General features: G+C 41.8%; 1 long non-coding RNA gene across 1 annotated transcript; it reads left to right on the top strand.

Moving 5' to 3' along the window:
• Positions 1 to 6,873: 6,873 nt before the first annotated feature.
• On the top strand, positions 6,874 to 17,685 carry LOC121915284. Its single transcript, XR_006100682.1, has 4 exons — positions 6,874 to 7,031; positions 11,783 to 11,912; positions 15,240 to 15,356; positions 17,320 to 17,685. It is a non-coding gene; the product is annotated as an uncharacterized LOC121915284 (long non-coding RNA).
• Positions 17,686 to 18,032: the final 347 nt, after the last annotated feature.

Consider the following 18,032-nt stretch of genomic DNA (forward strand, 5'->3'; position numbering starts at 1 on the left):
TTGTTGCCGTGCGCCTTCAAGTCGTTTCTGACTCATGGCGACGTTAAAACTATAAGATCACAGGTTTTTCTTGGCATATTTCTTCTTCAGAGGGAGTTTGCCATTGCCTTCCTCTGAGACTGAGAGTGTATGATTTACCCAAGGACACACAAGCTTTAAGAGAGAGAGAGAGAGAGAGAGAGAGAATATATATATATATATATATATATATATATATATATATATCCCACCTTGCAGTTGTGGCAGGACACTGAGGGAGTCTCTCTAACTGCCTGCTTTCAGGGCACTCTATGACCAGGAGAGAACTGCAGATGCCATTTTGCAGTGCAACAATTTCCCGTTCCTTGGAAACTTTTCAATCAAGGCATTGCTCTTTACCCCAGGTCAGACTGAATCCTCTGGACCATTACAGGCAGGATCAGGCCACAGGGGTTTTGGCTTGCATCTTCTAAACAAGGCAACGCAAGGCGAGGGGGAAACCGGGCCGTTTGGCCCAGGTGGACAACCCCCACCACGAAGAGGAAGCAATGGTCTGGCTTGAGAGGTGAAGGGGAATGAGAATGTTTCCCCATGCAATTCAGATGGTGTACACTCTCATTTCTATTTCCTTCACAGTCCAGTCCAAGTGCTTCTTTTCCCTCTCGGTCATGTCCTTCTCTCTCCTTCCTATATATATACAGTGGTACCCCGGGATACGAATGCGCCGCCTTACGAAATTTCCGGGTTACGAAAAAAATCCATTAAAAAAAACTGTTCCGGGTTACGAAGGTTATTTCGGGTTACGAAAATTTTTTTGGTGCTTTTCGGCGCTTTTTCGCACGAAATCGCGGCTTTTCCCCATTAGCGCCTATGGCATTTCGGCTTGCGAATGCTTTTCGGGTTACGAAAGCGGCGGCGGAACGAATTAATTTCGTAACCCGGGGTACCACTGTACAGCAGCTGTGACTTCTCAAAACATAGCAGCTGCCTGGTGGATAAGATTTTGGATTTGGGTGCAAAGAGCTAGTGCAGGAGTGGCCAGCTGTGTATGCAATAGGGATAATGTCCCCCCCCCCCCCAATTTTGGGTCCTGCTGCTGGGCTTTGAGAGACTGATGAATGGTTTCAGAGACCACAAAAATAAAATCCAGAAGCTACGTGCAGCCTTTAGGCCACACTTTCCTCACCTCTGGGACATAGAGTGCCTCTTGTGTGTCCAGAAACAAACCCAGAGTTACATGGGTAAGTCACTAACAGATAATGACAGGAAGATTATGGAGGAAGTAGTCAGGTTCATCTTCCCCTCTATTAAAAGACACAGAGTCATGTGCTATAAAAGTTAATGGCAAAGCTCTACCTGGACAAAACCATCATGGAAGGAAAAGTCATTCCCAACACTTTGTGCCAGTTCAGTTTGCTAAAGCTCCTTTATTGATCCAAACAACTGCTCTATCTGCCAGTCTTCCTCTGTAGGAGAATGGCCTGGCCCAGAGTCCATTAACACCATAAGAAAAAGAGGAGCAAATATAAATAGCTATACAAACAATGAAACAATGGCTTCTGTCCCTCCCTTTCCCAAATTTGTTTTGTGGACTGAGTGAAGATTGCTTTCTCAATAGTCATTTTCTGCAGTATCCTGAGCCAAAAATGCAGGCGTCCAGATGGGAGGCTAGCAGGGCTTTGCAAGTACTTGACTCTGTATGTCCCAATAAGAATCTGATTTCAATGTAGTTCACTGAAGGGAAACAAGCTGATGGCTTTGGAGCAGTATCTACAGCCTGCAGTGAAATTGTATGGTTCAAACAGTTGTTATCTGACCTCAATTTGGACATGAAAAGAAAATCTGTTATAGTTTATGAAGATAACCAGGCATGTATCAGATTGGCAACTGCAGACAAATGTTCCAACAGAACAAAACATATTGGCATTAGGGATCGCTATTGCAAAGACAAAATAAAGCAAGGTTTAATGACACTAGGTTATTGCGATACAAATTCAGTGATTGTTGATCTCTTTGCAAAATCTCTGAATGTTGAGAAGCATGGAAAGTTTGAAAGGCAATTAGGAATGACCGAAAAGACCAAACAGAATGATTTAATTCATTTGAAATTAGACCCATTTATCTTGCTGTAAAATAAGGAGAGGTTTGTTAGTCGGTGTCTGTATTTTACAACTTCTCCCATGAATAGCCAGTATATGTCCTGTAATATCTTATTAATGGGGATGGCTTGCCAACAATGCTTCACTCAAGCTATTGTAAATGTGCAGAAGTTAATAACGATATGATCACACTATTGTCTAAGCTCCTTTCGTCGGTTTTCACATGTAAAATGTCACGTTCACAATCTGGGAACAGAAAGTTGCAGAACACAAAAGCGCTGTCATACTGCTATTGGTTCTTCGTTCGTCATTATTGCACTAATGCGAAACTGTGAGGAAAAATATATTCTCAAGGCACTACTGTCTCTTTTATTGCCAGTGATAATTGTGGGATGGTTCTGGAACTGACCCTAGTGAACTGGAAGTGACCCTTTTGAGCTCAGTGTGAACTGCAATAGAAATTTACATTTCAACTCAAGTATCTAAACAACTCCCAGCTCCCTGGCCAATCTCTCCTTTTGTAATTGCCTCTCAATCCCATGAAGAGAAATACTCCAGTTTCAGGACAAATGAAAATGGAGGTAGCTCTCCAAAAAATGGAAACAGTTCAGTACCCCAGTTGTAACTCTGTACCATTCATGCAGGGCTGGAATAGATGGACAACTCACTTTGGCTGGTATCTTGTTGGTTAATCCCAACTAGAATAGGCCCATTGAATCAATTGTTGCTTATATCAATCAATCAATCAATCAATCAATCAATCAGTCAGTCAGTCAATCAGTCTTTATTTATTAAACCCATTGAGGCAGGCAATAACTTAGATCATATAAATGGAAAGGTTGCATAACATATAAACCAATATAAAATTGGGGCATTGCATTAAAATACAAAAAGTGAAGAATAAAATTAAGTGACCATATTAGATTACAACATAATAGGAGATTGTTTTGATTATAAAATTATAGATCTAGGACATAGACCCGTTTGTCAAGCTCTCTCTAATTTTAACAGCCAGTGACCAAAATTTGCAACCGACAAGGTAATACTCATGAAGTACTGGATGCCTCCTTGCTCTGCATCCAGGAAAGCACTTATGCTGGTGAAACTTTGACTGGTTACACTAGCGTAAATCACCAAGCAGATTCTGACGTTCACGTTTTCCCTTCATGAGCCCCCAGACACCTTTTTCCTGAGCTTTTGGAAGGAAGTGTGTTCTATTTTTAAAAACAGAACCACTATAACAGCATGTTCCTAGCTGAAGAAAAACACTTACTTGGTACTTTGCCAAGAAAAGGGCTGGGATGTGAAGCTCCTGTTGCAAACCTTGGGTGACTTGCCCTGTAGAATATGCACATTTTAATGCAAACCATTCCTCCCACTCTTCCCGGAACATTGATTATACAACATTTGCTCAAATCCTGTCCAGTCTTGATGAAAGGGAGAACAGTTGGATACCAGTCTCTTTTCTTTACCAAGGATTGTTTTGAAAGGAAAAGACATGGATCTGAGTCATTCTCCCCATCAGGAATTATTTTCATGTTGGACAAGTTGATTGTACTAAAGGTTGCTAGCATGCCTCTGGTTGCCATCTCAGAACAGATTCCTGGAACCCAGTTGATTCTTCCCCCTGTCTTCTTTACTATTCCTTCCATATTTCAGACTCCTAAACTGGCAAGGCTTTCTCACAGTGTGCAAATTCAATGACCCTCAGGGTTTTGTATCTTTGGGAAAGATATGACTTTGAGTCCAGCAGTTATGCATGAAAAGCTTCTGAAAAATAGAGCAGAAATCTTTGACTTTTAAAAGGAGCATGAATGAACATCCCCTGGTTCCTGATACAAACCAGGACTGGCTATGCATCTATGCCGGCCTGAATTTGATGGCTGTCCCAAAGTAGGAGCAGTGCCTTCTATTCCTCCTACATGGCCTGCTAGTATTGGATCCAATGCTGAAAAGAAAGACTATGGTTGAGATCCTACATCAAGTAGGCAGAGTATAACACTTGCACATCCTTTTCTTATCTCAGTAGTTTTCAAACCCTGTGTCCCCTTCTTACTGGTGTGGATCAGAGAGGAGGGGAAGGAAATTCAGATGATGAAGATGTGGCTGGCCTCAGAGAGGGCAGAAACAAAACTGTTCCCACAGAAGGAACACACCATCCTTTCCCTTTCCCTGGGAGCACATCTCCATCAATTGAATTGTTTCCCCCTCCTCTCCCCTCCCCTGCCTTCATTGCTAAGCAGTAATGGAAGTGTCTCCTCCAAGGGCATGGCAGCTGCTTGTGGGGAGGTTTTGGATAGAGAACAAAAAGCTAGAGAGTGGTTCTCTGCACCTCATCCAAAAAGAAGCACATGCATACATAAACCACACCAATCCATGTGTATGTCACTAACAGGATGTGTAAAAAGAAAGTTAAGACAAAATAGCTCTGAAACTCTCTGACACTGACTCACAAAGATGTGGTATGCAACGGAAAGGAGACAAAGCTAGCAGTTTCATTTCTTCATCTTGCACATGAATGCTGGTAAACACAGGGCATTATCACACATGGCTTTTAAACCACCATGCACGTTGAATAATAGCACCTTTGACCATATCTGTCACATAATGCAGTTTCCTTCTCATCGCCGCCTTGTCTTTGAAGCGTGATTAGCCATTGTCAAAATAATCCATCAATAAGATCCCAATAACATTGATATAGTGCTAGTCCTCTGGTGCAGCACTCTGCAATGTCATTATTGCAATGCATGCTGAGTATGGCGTAAGGCAAGGCGGATGGGTTGAGGATGGGAGCAGAAGAGAGCACAAGGGGCACAGTCACACTAATGGAGGGATTTGCAGTAGGACGTGTTCCCAAGCTGGTATATATGCAGTGCCTTTTATTAATGTAGTCACCGCAAGAACAGAGGTGGTGTGATAGACTCCTCAGATCAAAAGTGAACTGAAATTAGTTTTTGATCTACAGCTAACACCATGGTCTTGTCCTCAAAGCTTCTGCCAATGTCATTGGCCATGCATTACTACTAAGAAATCAGCTGCTGCCTCATATCCTTGGCAGAAATAAGGATTTTTTGATGCCTATGAGAATCCAAAAGGATCACTATCACCAACTGATTGCCGATGTCTTCATCTTCCTTTTACCTGTTCTAAAGTATCCAGTCATGCTTTTGTTGGTCTTGATTTGTGAGGACTCCTTCTTCAAGCTCTGACACAAAGGTGGCAGAAAACTATTAAAACCTGAAGTGAAGTGAAGAGAAGGAATAGTAGCTTTGCCACTTTCTCATCCTTTCCCCTTCCATCCCTCCTCCTCCTCTGAATCTCACACACATATACAACAAGCATGTGTTTTGTATCCACAATGTCAGTTCTCCAAAAGACAAGTCTTTCAAGGGCCCAACAATAGTGGCTTCCATGTCAGTGGGTAGTTAAACTGGTCTGGGTTTGAATCTTAGTGTTAGACAGAGCTGTCCAAGATCTTGGGCCTTTTCCATGATAGGCATCTTGGAAAATCCAGAGTTGATTTACGTCTCCAGCAATATGGGAGTCACCATCTACTGCTTCAAAGGAATGTTTTCCTTTAGTGAAATCTTACATTGAAATCTTTCTCAGTTTCTTATTGGGACATGCAGTTTCAAGTAGTTGTAAAGACCTGTTAGCCTCCCATCTGGCTGCTTGCATTTTTGGCTCAGGATTGACAGGAAGCAACTGTTGATAAAGCTACCTTCACTCAAGCTACAAAACAGATTTGGGAAAGGGAGGGTCAGAAAGCATTGTGTGTATATCTATTAATATTTGTTCCTCTTTATGTTGTGTTGTTAATGGCTTCTGGGCCAGGCCATTCTCCTATAGAAGAGGACTGGCAGATAGAGCAGTTGCTTGGATCAATAAAGGAATTTAAGCAAATTAAACTGGCACAAATGGGGCCGCCCGACTTGCCAGGCTGGCCCAGCTGCTGTGGGAGGGAGGCATTGGGTCTGCAGCAGCTTCTCTGCCTGGCCTGGGTGATGGCACCATCCTGAAAGGTGCCTGGGATGGTTGATGCCAGATCCAGACCCAATGCAATTGGGCCAACCCTTCCTGTCTACTGTACTCATTGTGGCTTTTCCTTCCAGCTATGCATCTTGGTGTTTCCTTCTTATGATGTCTCCCCTTCCCCTGCAAGTGTTGTGAATGACTTTTCCCAAACAGGCTCCAGCTCCTGCTTCACTGTAGATCAGCTGCTACAGCTAGCAGCAAAGTGAGAATGTTTTCTTATGAACTGCAGAACAAAACCAGAGCAGTTCTGCACTGAATTTAGCAAGTGATCCAAAGTAGAGGGTGGCTTGAAGAATATCTGTTGCTCCTACAGTGGTACCTCGGGATACGAAATACCCAGGTTACGAAATTTCCGGGATACGAAAAAATCCCATAGGAAATAATTGTTCCGGGTTACGAATGTTTTTTCGGGTTACGAAAAATTTTTTGGTGCTTTTTGGCGCTATTTCACACGAAATCGCGGCTTTTCCCCATTAGCGCCTATGGGTTTTCGGCTTACGAAGGCTTTTCGGGTTACGAAAGCGGCCGCGGAACGAATTAATTTCGTAACCCGAGGCACCACTGTATATGTTTTCCATCTGTGACTGATGTTTTCTCATTTGCATCCAAACCTGGTGTAATTCACTTGCTGGACATCACAGTAAAACAGAGAGAATCACAGCTTTTTCAATATGCTGTTGTATGGAAAAGTAAGGCACCACCCTTAGCCCCAGTTCCTACGGCTTACATATTATTCAGATGCTCCTCCTCTGGCTAGGAAAATCGTTTTTCCCTTCTCTTGATAAAACACACCCAGATAAATTGGTCAGAGGCAGAGGTTTTGCTGCAGTCTAACGTTCCAAACAAACTTGTTTCCCAACAGCAGGAGACATCCGGAATTGGTTCTTTTTAGCCCTTGCCACAGTTTCATAGTTACAGGTGAGTATCTTTGGCTGTTTGAGGGGGGAATCTTTATGGATTAATGATACCCAAGATTGGGAGTCTTTGTGGTTTAAAGATGACCAAACTTTCCCCTGTCCACAATATTCATGGCGTATGTTAATTGAACAGACATTGATCTCTTAAGTATCTTGATGACTGGGAATGACTACATGACTAACTAGTAGGTCTTGAGTACTTATGATGAACAGGGATGGAAAGTTGGGGTATTAAAGAATAACTCACAGTTTGCTTTCTGTATTTACTGGGAAAAGGTGCTCCAAAACCTTGTGAATTCTTGTTTAAAAAAATTCTGCTTTTGAAAAAAAAGACTATTGGGGTTGTGTGTATATATGTGTGTGAACCTGTTTCACACACATGTTTGTGTGTATATATGTGTGTGAACATGCCCCTTTGAAGGAAGCCCATAGAAGAACTAGTTTGGGATGTCTGCCATTGGGTTGAGAAACGGAGCCTGGTTTGGCTCCAAGAATATGTTGTTTCTTAGGGTTGTTGAGGTTTTTTGTATTAGTGTGTTGGGGGGGGGGGAACTGTTGGCATTTTACAGACTACTGATAGTTTAATTTCAGTTGTGAGTTCCAACTAGAGTAGACCAACTAACATACTTGTTTTTACATAAGCGTTGACTTGTCATTCAGCAATGATCTGACTCTAGCAGTTGGGTCTAGCAGTTGGATCTTGGCCTCCGTAGGGTTCTGTCAACCAGCGCCTCTTTTCTGGTTGTGTTTATTTGGACATAAAGAGAAAAGACAAAAATGCTGTAGGTTACCAGGACTGGTTGTGTCCAAGGGTAATGACTTTGCAAACATCTGCCCTTGAAACTCCCAAGTGCACAGAAAAAACCGGGAGGTAAGACAAATTGCTAGTTTCCCAAATATTCATTAAAGAGAGTAAAGTGTTGGCTGGTGGAGAAAAAGGCAGGGAAGCCAAGTATGAAACAGACTAGCCAAGTGAAGGAAGGGGAAGGAGCATTTGCTGTGGACAACAGTCTTGGAGACTATGTAGGAAACATGGAAAGACCTTCTCTCTCTATCTCTGGAATCCGACTACCTGCCCCTATATCTTTGGAGACCAGATAAAAACATGTAGAATTTCTAGATGTGAAGAATCACTTTACCTTTTACTGATAACATTATTCATGTAAGAGTGGTGTCTTCTCTGCAGCTGCAAGCCTGGAGTTCAGAGGGCTAAAATAGATCAGTAGCTGCAAAACAAGCAATTCCACCTCAACACATATCTTGTGAGTTTTGTGGCAGCTCAGCATTCCCATGTCTCTGGGCTTCTGGTCACTTCTGCCCATTCCATCCAAGTAGGACAGCTGGGAACGAAGAATCAACTTTTAATACAACTGCAGAATTAATGCAGTTTGACACTATTTAACTGCCCTGGCTCCATCCTATGGGATCCTGGGGTTTATAGTTTGTTGTGGCACCAGAGCTCTCTGATAAGACTTCTTAAGACTTCAAATCCTAAAATTCCATAGCATTGAACCATAGTAGTTAAAGCAGCATCAAACTGCATTAATTCTGCGGTGTAGATGCAGTCTCAGAGTAAGCCGCTGTTAAAGAAATGGGTGTACCACAACATTTTGTTGTCTTGATGTTTAGCCTGTACTCAGCACAAGAGTCTACTATTAGAACTGGATATAGAGAAACAGAATGGTTTCCAATCAGAAAGGAGGTCAGGAAAGGCTACATTCTATGCCAAAGATATAATATGCCAAACAAGATTAGATTTGAGCATCAGCAATTTAAGATATGCAGATGATACTATACTACTAACAAAAAAAGAGCAAAGGCCTGGAATTATGGAAGAAAGTCAAGGATGAAAGTGCCAAGGCAGGTTCAAGAAAAGAAAAAATAATGACTATGAATGATTTACATAACTTTAAAGTCGTTGTTGAAGACATTGAGGTAGTTCATGTCTTTTCATACCCTGTCTCAGTCATTAATAGGAATAGAGACTGCTGTCAAGAAATCAGAAAACTAAGACTTGGGAGGGCAACTATGAAAAAATTAGACAAGATCTTGAAGTATCAACAGCAACACATTTGTCTTATCATTGAATACTAAATTTAGGACTGTCCATGCCATTGTATTTCCCATCATTATGCATGGATGCGAGGGCTAGATGGTGAAGAAAGCTGATAGGAAGAAAATCAACTCATTTGAGATATGGTGTTCAAGGAGAGTTCTGCAGATACACTGACTGTAAAAAAAGACAAGTAAATGGGTCCTTGCACAAATCGAACCTGAACTCTCTTCTAGAAGCCAAAATGACAAAAGTTGAAGCTGTCTGGACATATCATGAGAAAACATGACAATAATGCTAGTTAGGATAGAGGACAACAGGTGAAGAGGAAGACTGCATTACAGTTGGGTAGAATCAATCTAAGAAGCCATAAATAATAATAATAATAATAATAATAATAATAATAATAATAATAATTTATATCCCACCCAATCACAAGGAATCTGGGTGGGTTATAGCAATAAAAATACATAGAGAATAAAATAAAATAAAATGCAATAAAATAAAACAAGCGACGTAAGTCACAGTTGGCCTGCAAGACCTCAATAGGGTTATTGAGGGCAGAGTGTCTTGGAAATGTTTTATCATAGGAGTTTATTAAACAGGAGGATTTTCTCTTAAATTCGAATCAAAAGAAAGTGGGGCCAGAACGCATTCACTTAAAGTCGCTAGTTTAGCGCAATTACGTGAATGCGCATTGCGTTCGAACTGGCTTCCCATTACCCGAAAATAGCATGCCATTTCTGGAATTTGCGTGTGGCTGTCTATCACACAATAACATAAAACCCCATGATTGCGTTCAGACTGACTTCCCGTTGCCCGAATTTGCGTGTAGTGGGTTATCACGCAATAACATTAAACCCCATGATTGCATTCAGATTGCCATTGGACATTAAGAGAAATTCCTCCCGTGTGATAAATCCCCCTGAGAATAGTAATCCAAACTTGAGTAAATCCATTGATTTTATTATGGAATGGTGAGCCAACAGGAGTAGTTTTGTTGGGACTAGAAATAACATGGAGGACCTGGTCCTCAGTTCTATTTACCTGTTTGGATGGACATAGATTGGCTGCTGCTCTGATCACTACATTTGTAGTTTTTCATTAAAGGCTCATGTGCTGCGTTACTACATGCAAGGAAAATATGTTTTTGTTGTTATGGTACCTGTCTTGCAATCTAAAGCAAAAGAGGTCCACGTTTTTGAGACTCCAGTGCACTCCTTCCTCTTGTTTAAAATGCCGATTAAATATGGGTTATACTCTGGTTTCTCTTTAGATCGTATAAACCTTTCGCCTTTTAAAATGCAGATGAAATATGGGTTAAAGGCACAATTTAACAAACCCAAACCCTCAAGGCTCCATCTGTTATCTCCTCTTGTCAGGAGTCTAAAATTAGGCAGATGTACATTATTATCTTTTGTAAATAATTCCGCACGGAGGTTATATCCAGACAAGACGCATGTACACACACACTCTCTCTTTCCCTCTCAATCCGTCTCTGTTGTTTTGTTAAAAGAAAACATATCAAATACTTTTTTTAATCACATCCTTAGGTCTTTTTGTATGAGGAGCCAAGTTTGTGGCAACTATAGTTTTGGTTTCCTGCAACAGCCTTTCAAGAACTGGTCTCATGCCAATAGCACATTTTCCCATAAATGGAAGCAATACGGCGGAGAGATTATTATACAACTGTCAAAAGGGGAATTCAGACTGGAGACCTGTAGTGCTTCAAGGGATTGATCAAATGCAGTTGCTTGTGCTTTCTTCTGACATTTCCAGTGTCAACTCCCATAACACCTAGCGCTGTTTTCATTCAGGAATAAATGAGCAATTCGAACCTAACACAGATGTCCGACGGTCCCTTTTCCGTGCATAATGTACCACACGGATCCCATGCTGAGTGCATTGTTTTTTGGTGTTTTGCTCACAACCAAAATGTGGTGTGTCCGTCTCCCTCAGCTCCTACCCAACTTTTCTCTCTGTTGCTTTAAAAATGATCTGGCTCTCATCTATTTTGTTTTCAGTTCTCTAAGAAGAGCCAGCAGGTCACTGCGTTTGGAGCATTTGGCTGCATCGCATGTAGTAATTCTTCAATCAGTTTTTGAAACTGCAGATACAAACAAATAGGAATAAGAGCTTGTTTGAAAATGTTGGTGTTTGTCCTTCCTTTTTCTGTTGTAGTCTTCCTTCCTTCCTTCCTTCCTTCCTTCCTTCCTTCCTTCCTTCCTTCCTTCCTTCCTTCAATGAAGGCTCTTTAATTCCCTCCTGCATCTGTATGAACTGGATGGGAACCCTTGAGACCATCTAAATGAACTGAGCTGCAACTATCTACTGATTTGACCCTCTGAGTCCTAGTAACTCAGACTAAAGGTTTAAAGAAAGGATAAGGGTAGGACACCACTGGAATAATTGAAATGAATGTTTAATTCTTCGACATGGTAGTGCGTAGAATTCATATCATATTTATCCTCAACTAGGATATCATTTGGAAGACACAACATGTTGTGGTTTACCGACTGGCTCCTGTCTTTTAAGCTGACTTGTTACAGGAAGGGTTGGTCTGTGGTTATCTTATCAAGATTCGCACATGTTCAAAGGAGATTTTGAATTGCAGGAGTAGTTAAACTGCAGGCTCCTGTTTTATGGTGCATGCTCACTTTCTGTGTATTTATGTATATTTATATACTTGTTTCTTGCAGAGACTTCACTCCACAGGATTTCCTTGGTTGAAAGGTGGTTCCTTCCCTTCAGTAGCAATCATCCTATACTTTCCAGTCACCATGCAATCAATTCTGGGACTCGTCTTCTTTTCTTTACTCCTGACTACAGGTACTGAATGGTGTCTCTCACTGGGGAGGAGAGCACTTTTGGTCTCCTGGGGTCAGTAAGATCAAACAAAAGCCATCTACACTACAGAGTTACAGCATTTTGATACCACTTCAATTGGCATGTCCCCATTTTATAGAACCCTGGAAGATTTTAATGAGGCACTTAGGATTCTTGGACCTGTTGTTCAGAGGGTGCATTAGAGCTATCTAGAAGAGGTGTACTTTACCAAACCACAGATCCCAAGATTCCCTGGGATGGAGCCAGGACAGTTAAAAGGGTATCAAACTACTATAACTGTTTACGGTAAATGAACTCTTAAATCATTTGGCATTGGATGATTGCTGGAGAAGCCACCAGAGTTTCTCAAAGATGGAGACACACGTTTTTACCAAAGACAGTAAAATATTAAGATGGATCAAAGATAATCTAGAACAGCAGTGGGCAACTGTGATCCTCCAAGTATTCTGTAACAGCCATGATCCCTTGCCATTGGTTATATAGCCTAGGGTTGATGGGACTTGTGGGCTATAAACATTGAAGGGCAACAGTTTCTGTTCCCTGAGTTAGACACATCTGAACCAAAAGAAAATTTCCTGTCCTTTTGCTCCATTCATATTTTCTGAGCAGTTCACTGAATGCATGTGTCAGATCTGGATCCTTCGGGTGTCTAACCAGTTCAAATTAACCATGCCTGCTATTGTAGGAGATGTCCCTTTCACTCCATTAGGACAAAAAAACACTGTAGAATCAGGGGTGCCAAGATTGCTTGGTACATGTGAGGCAGACTTCAAGGAGGATTAGAGCGATTAGAGACCTCTTTTGATGAGACTTGAGGTGGTCAGTATATGGAAAGAATGGCTATCACATATGCTCACAACAGAAAGACAATCTTCCCTTGCCCTGTGGCCATTTTGCTATGTGCCAAATGCCCCAGGGCCTGATGTTAGTAAGATTGCCAGAGTGAAAACTGGAGATGACTCTTACACCTTTAACGGCTGTGTGGAAGAGGGAATTTGGGCATGTTTGCTCATTATCTGGTTGTAGGACAGGCAACACCTGCTGAACGTCCCTCTTCTACACAGTCATTAAAGTTATGAGAGACCTCTCCTGGTTTCAGGCAGCCCTAGTTACGAGTAAAGCTTGTGCCTAGTCTCAGCATGAGAAAGGACACACAGAGAAGCACCTGAGGCACAATTTGAGGTTGTTCTGCCTGGCCAGCTGGGGAGGAATAAAAAGAAGAGCATCACCACTCCACCCATGATCCAGTATATAGACACCCACCCCTCACCCCCAAATACACATGCATGTGTTTAGTGCATATGGCTATTTCGCTGCGTGCCAGATGCTTGGATGTTGGTCTTGCCCCCCTCTGAGATATCTGCAGAGCAAATGTGCTTGGAACATCTGCAGGGCAATTGAGCCGCTCCAGCTGTTCCCATCCTTCCTAGACAAGGCAGAAATGAAATACTCTTCAGGGACTGGGAGGAAAGATGCTCAAATTAGCCCAGCCACTCTGCTTTGTTTTCTGGAAGCTTGGAACTGGATCTTAATGGCTCTTCTGCGCATCCCTCTGTCTTGATTTCCCTGACTATGGATTGATTCTTGCATTCATTGATCTCTAGCCTGTAATAAACCACAGGATTTCTTTCTCTCTTTCATCTGTGTGAATTACAACAAGGTGGCAGCTGCTCACAAACAATTCAAGGAATACAAGATTAGGGTAAAATCTGGAAAGGTCTCCTGAACCTTCTAAGGTTGTGGCAAAGAGGGCATTTCAACTGGTGTTGTTTTGCTACCTGGTAGTATGACAAACAACCCCTGTGAAATGCTCTCTTCTCCACACCATTAAAGATGCAGGAGCTGACTCCGGTCTGGCAACATTATGCATGACCCCAATAAAGGACTGGTTGTCAGCCTCTAGTATGGGGTGTCCCATCCAAAATAGGACACCTGGAAACCCTAGTAGAAGGTTATGATGGAAGATTAAGGTAGTGGACTGGTAATGTTAAGAGGTCATGAATTTAAATAGGTGAGAGCCAGCATGGTGTAGTGGTTTGTGAACTGGACTATGACTCTGGAGACCAGAGTTCAAAGTCCCACTGCTCAGCAATGGAAATCCACTGGATAGCTTTAGGCAACTCACACTCTCTCAGTCTAAGAGTCAAACCCCCTTTGAGTAAATTGTGCCAAGTAAACGCTATGACAGGGTCGCCTTACGAACACGATCAGAAATAACTTGAAGGCACACAACAACAGTGACAACAGAGTTTAAATAGATCCTAGGACAAAATAAACATTTATTCTTGATCCTAGGAAAAGCAACCATGGCTTCCCGTAGCCTCCAAAGAAGACCTGGGCTTCAGTTCCATGCAGGAATGAAGACAAAGGCAGAATTCAACTGCTGGGGAGTCTCAGATTTCATTTGGGAAAGAGCAAGTTTCTAATCTCTTTGAATGCAAAGATATACTTGAAAGTGTAGCCAATATGTGATCTCCAGATCACATCTCATCATCCTTTGTCATGATTTGTGCTGGCTTGAGCTGATGGGAGTTGCAGTCAAACATCTTCTGGGGTAGATGCTGCAGTTCCATGGATGAGGAGCTGATGGAAGAACGTCCAAATAATCCCAACATTTCTTTAAGAAATGAGAAGGTACTCGCTCTTAGGGATGCCAAAATTGACTTGAGAAGGCTAAGGCAATGCCTGTTGAAATCTAGGAACCCATAGGAGTGCCTCAGGTAGGTTTCCAGTGGATGAGGTTGCCCTATAATGCACTGCACAATTAATTGCTCTTCCTTATCACTGGCTAAACCTACCATCCCTAGCCACCAGTAGTTCTGCAAAGGAATAAAGCTAACTCAAAGCAAACCCAAACCAACACACAAACCCATAAGTTGTTCATTTGCTGAACAAATGATGCAAACAAGAGACTGCGCGAATCTATTCAATGGGCGTAACAAATACAATTCTCAGAAACATCAGGTCTTCTTGGAAGAGAACTTGAGGTTGCCAGTATGCTGTGTTGCATTATTATTTAGCTAGCACAAATTCCAACAGATGTTTAGTGAAAAACAAGCACAAACAGTATAAAGAAAAAGTGTGATTCATCCCTTTCTACGATGGCTAACTGCCTCTTTTCACTGTCTTTCTATTATTGCATTGTTCTGCTGTTATTCTTCAGTTCTGTGAGCATTTCTAAAAAGAGGTGTTAGCTTGAAAAGCAAGATATAAATGACTATTTACAATAAAATAAAATAAAATGTACCAAAGATAGTGATTTATTTCATCTCATGTTAATGATGACATGTTATTTTTCTCTTCCTCCAGGCACTGGATTACAGTGTGAAACATGCAGTACTATGGGCGACACATGTTCTGGCAGTAAAATGACATGTCCTTCTAATACAGATGCCTGTATTAGTATGGTGACTGCAAGCAAAATGGGTGAGTGAGATGGTTTCTAATTCTTCCTAGGGCACATACACAATTGTATTGGTGTTTCAAATACCCACAAATTCCCTTATGAAAATAGCTTGATATTTTTTGGCCAATATCCAACATCCCTATTTGCAGATAGGGAACGGAAAGGGTGCATTCAGTGCTGATGCTTATCCTTATGAGGATGAGCATCTGATTATGCTTTCCATTGTGCTTTCAGCCACACAATCGGTTGTACATTTGATTGTGCAACCTTGCCCTTTGACACAAGGGTTGTATAGCAGCACAATGAACACATAATTTTGCATGCAGAGAGTTATGCTAAAACACTCTGATGAAGGATTTCATCCTGAATTAGGTGCTGTTTGCAATTTCCCTATCAAGTATAAAACAAATTTATTATTGCCAGCCAGATTGTGGGCCCATTAATCCATGCTGCTCTGGAAGGAGTCCACTGAACAGGAGAAGAAGTCCATCAGGTCCTTGGGAGAGAGATGGCCATTCCTCCATATGGATTCCTGACCTCTTCCCCCTTTATTTCTTTTCTTTTCTTTTTTTTTCTTTTGACAAATTCACTTAAAAATAACAATGTACATTTTTTTTCTTGAGAAATGCAATGGCTCCCTTTGCACTTGCATCTCCTTCCTCAAAGCCGCCCCACAACTGCTGTCCCCATTTCTTTCTGCTCAGCAGTCTTCTCTCTGAAGACTATCCATGGAAAGACTGAATAGTAAAGGAAGTGGGGGCATCCAAATCATCACTCTCTGGGATTTTCCACTGTGCTTTCCGACCACAGCAAATGTACAAGGGGAAAATGCAACTATTAAGGAAAAGTGTGTACAAAAATGCACCTCTTATATAAATTTATAAGAAAAAATATATTGTGTTTGGGGGGAAACTGCTTGCAAAATGTGTCCATTCAAGGCAGCCCTAAAAGCCTTGGCACCTAGATTGAGGATAAACATATATGGAGAGAGAAATCCCAAAGGTCCAAGTAGGGTTCAGGAAAGGAAGAGACATCTCACAACAAAAGAGAAACACAAATGTATAAAAACAGAGCTACCCTGTTAATATTCTGGCTGTTTCAGAATCAGACACCTAGAGAACACTTGATAAAATTCCTCTTAGGCATAAGAAAAGCAAAACCTCATGTTTTGTTTCCAGGGATCTTTTTGGTACAGGTGCATCATACCTGCGATTTGAGTATGCCAGGAGAGGAATGCCCAAGGCCCAAGATCAGAACTGAAAAGGAAAATGGGATTTGTTATGTAGGATACCAGAGTTTGTGAGACATTTGATAGGTGGAAACATCTGGCATCCATACTGGAATACTATGATCTTGGCACCATGTGCCAATAGCAACCAAAGCTTCAGAATAGTTCTCAGGTCTAGCCCTGTACAGTGCATAGGAATAGTCAAAGACATGATAGAACATTGTGGATTTATTCTGAACCTTCAGTACTTCAAGAGAATTTGGTAGGGATGGAGGGGAGTCAGATCATCATACAGTCAGCCCTCCTTATAGGCGCGCTTGCCTTCTGTGGCTTTGAGCTCACACAGAAGACAAGCCCAGGCAAAAATAATGGGGAGCGTACTTGCGCCATGTGGCCCATGCGCCACTGCGAGCACACGCTCCATTATTTCCTATGGGGCTTGAGCATCCATTCTTTCCCCGATATGTGGGGGATCCACGTATGGGGAGGGCAGACTGTATCTAACTCTAAATTGACACATATTGTACTTCTATGAGGTCTTTATCAATCAGAAGTCCTCCCCTCACCACAATGACAGGAACACTGCTGTTCTGTTGTGATTATTGTATATTGCATTGGACTTGCTAGACATCTTCCACAGCAGTGGAAAGGTGGCATGGAAATGGCCTGAATGAACTGATTTGGATCGCAACAATTGTAAAGCCTGGCTCTGTTGATCACATATTCTTTGTTGTTGTTGTTGTTGTTACATACAGGAGACATAGAAATGAACGTCGCAACAAAGTCATGTTCCATAATGTCTGAGTGTAAAAAATTGAAAGGCGAGGTGGGGAAGACTATTACCTCTCAAGTTATGGGCATTCAAGTTGGAGCGGTTATTAAAAATGTGGAATGCAGCAAGGCCCCCGTCTCTTCTGCTTCCCTCCTGCTGACCGTCTCTGGGCTCCTTCTGATGAAGTTCCTCTTCTAACACAGCTCTTGCACCTGAGTCAGCCTAGAAAAGGGCTCTTTGTCATCTGCATATATGCACTCTTCCCTGAAGATTTCAATATATTGCTTACCATTGGGGATGGGGAGGGAATTAAAACCAAATAATAATTAAAAAAAGAATTGAAATCCAATTGTTGTCTGCTTCTGTTGATTTATGGATTCTCATATGTGGAAAGAATTTACTTCACACATTCCAATTAGCTTGATACTAGAGGTGAAGATTAAAGCAGAAGTGTGTACAGGTCCATACATGTACTGGATTTATATCCCACCTGTCTCCCAGGGATGGGATGCAAGGTATCGTCCAATATAGTTAAACAGGTTCCAGTAAGAACATCCAATAAGAACTTATTGATTACGTCTGCTTTGCATGAAGGGCTCTCATCTTTCTTTTCTGGACAGCCATCATTCTCAGAGAAGCCATGGCAGGTTGTTTGCTGGCCTGGTGTTAGAGATGGGAAGTTATTCAAGTGACGGA

The sequence above is a fragment of the Sceloporus undulatus genome, chromosome 9 (genome assembly GCF_019175285.1).
Source record: "Sceloporus undulatus isolate JIND9_A2432 ecotype Alabama chromosome 9, SceUnd_v1.1, whole genome shotgun sequence".
In the NCBI taxonomy this organism is placed as follows: Eukaryota; Metazoa; Chordata; class Lepidosauria; order Squamata; family Phrynosomatidae; genus Sceloporus; species Sceloporus undulatus.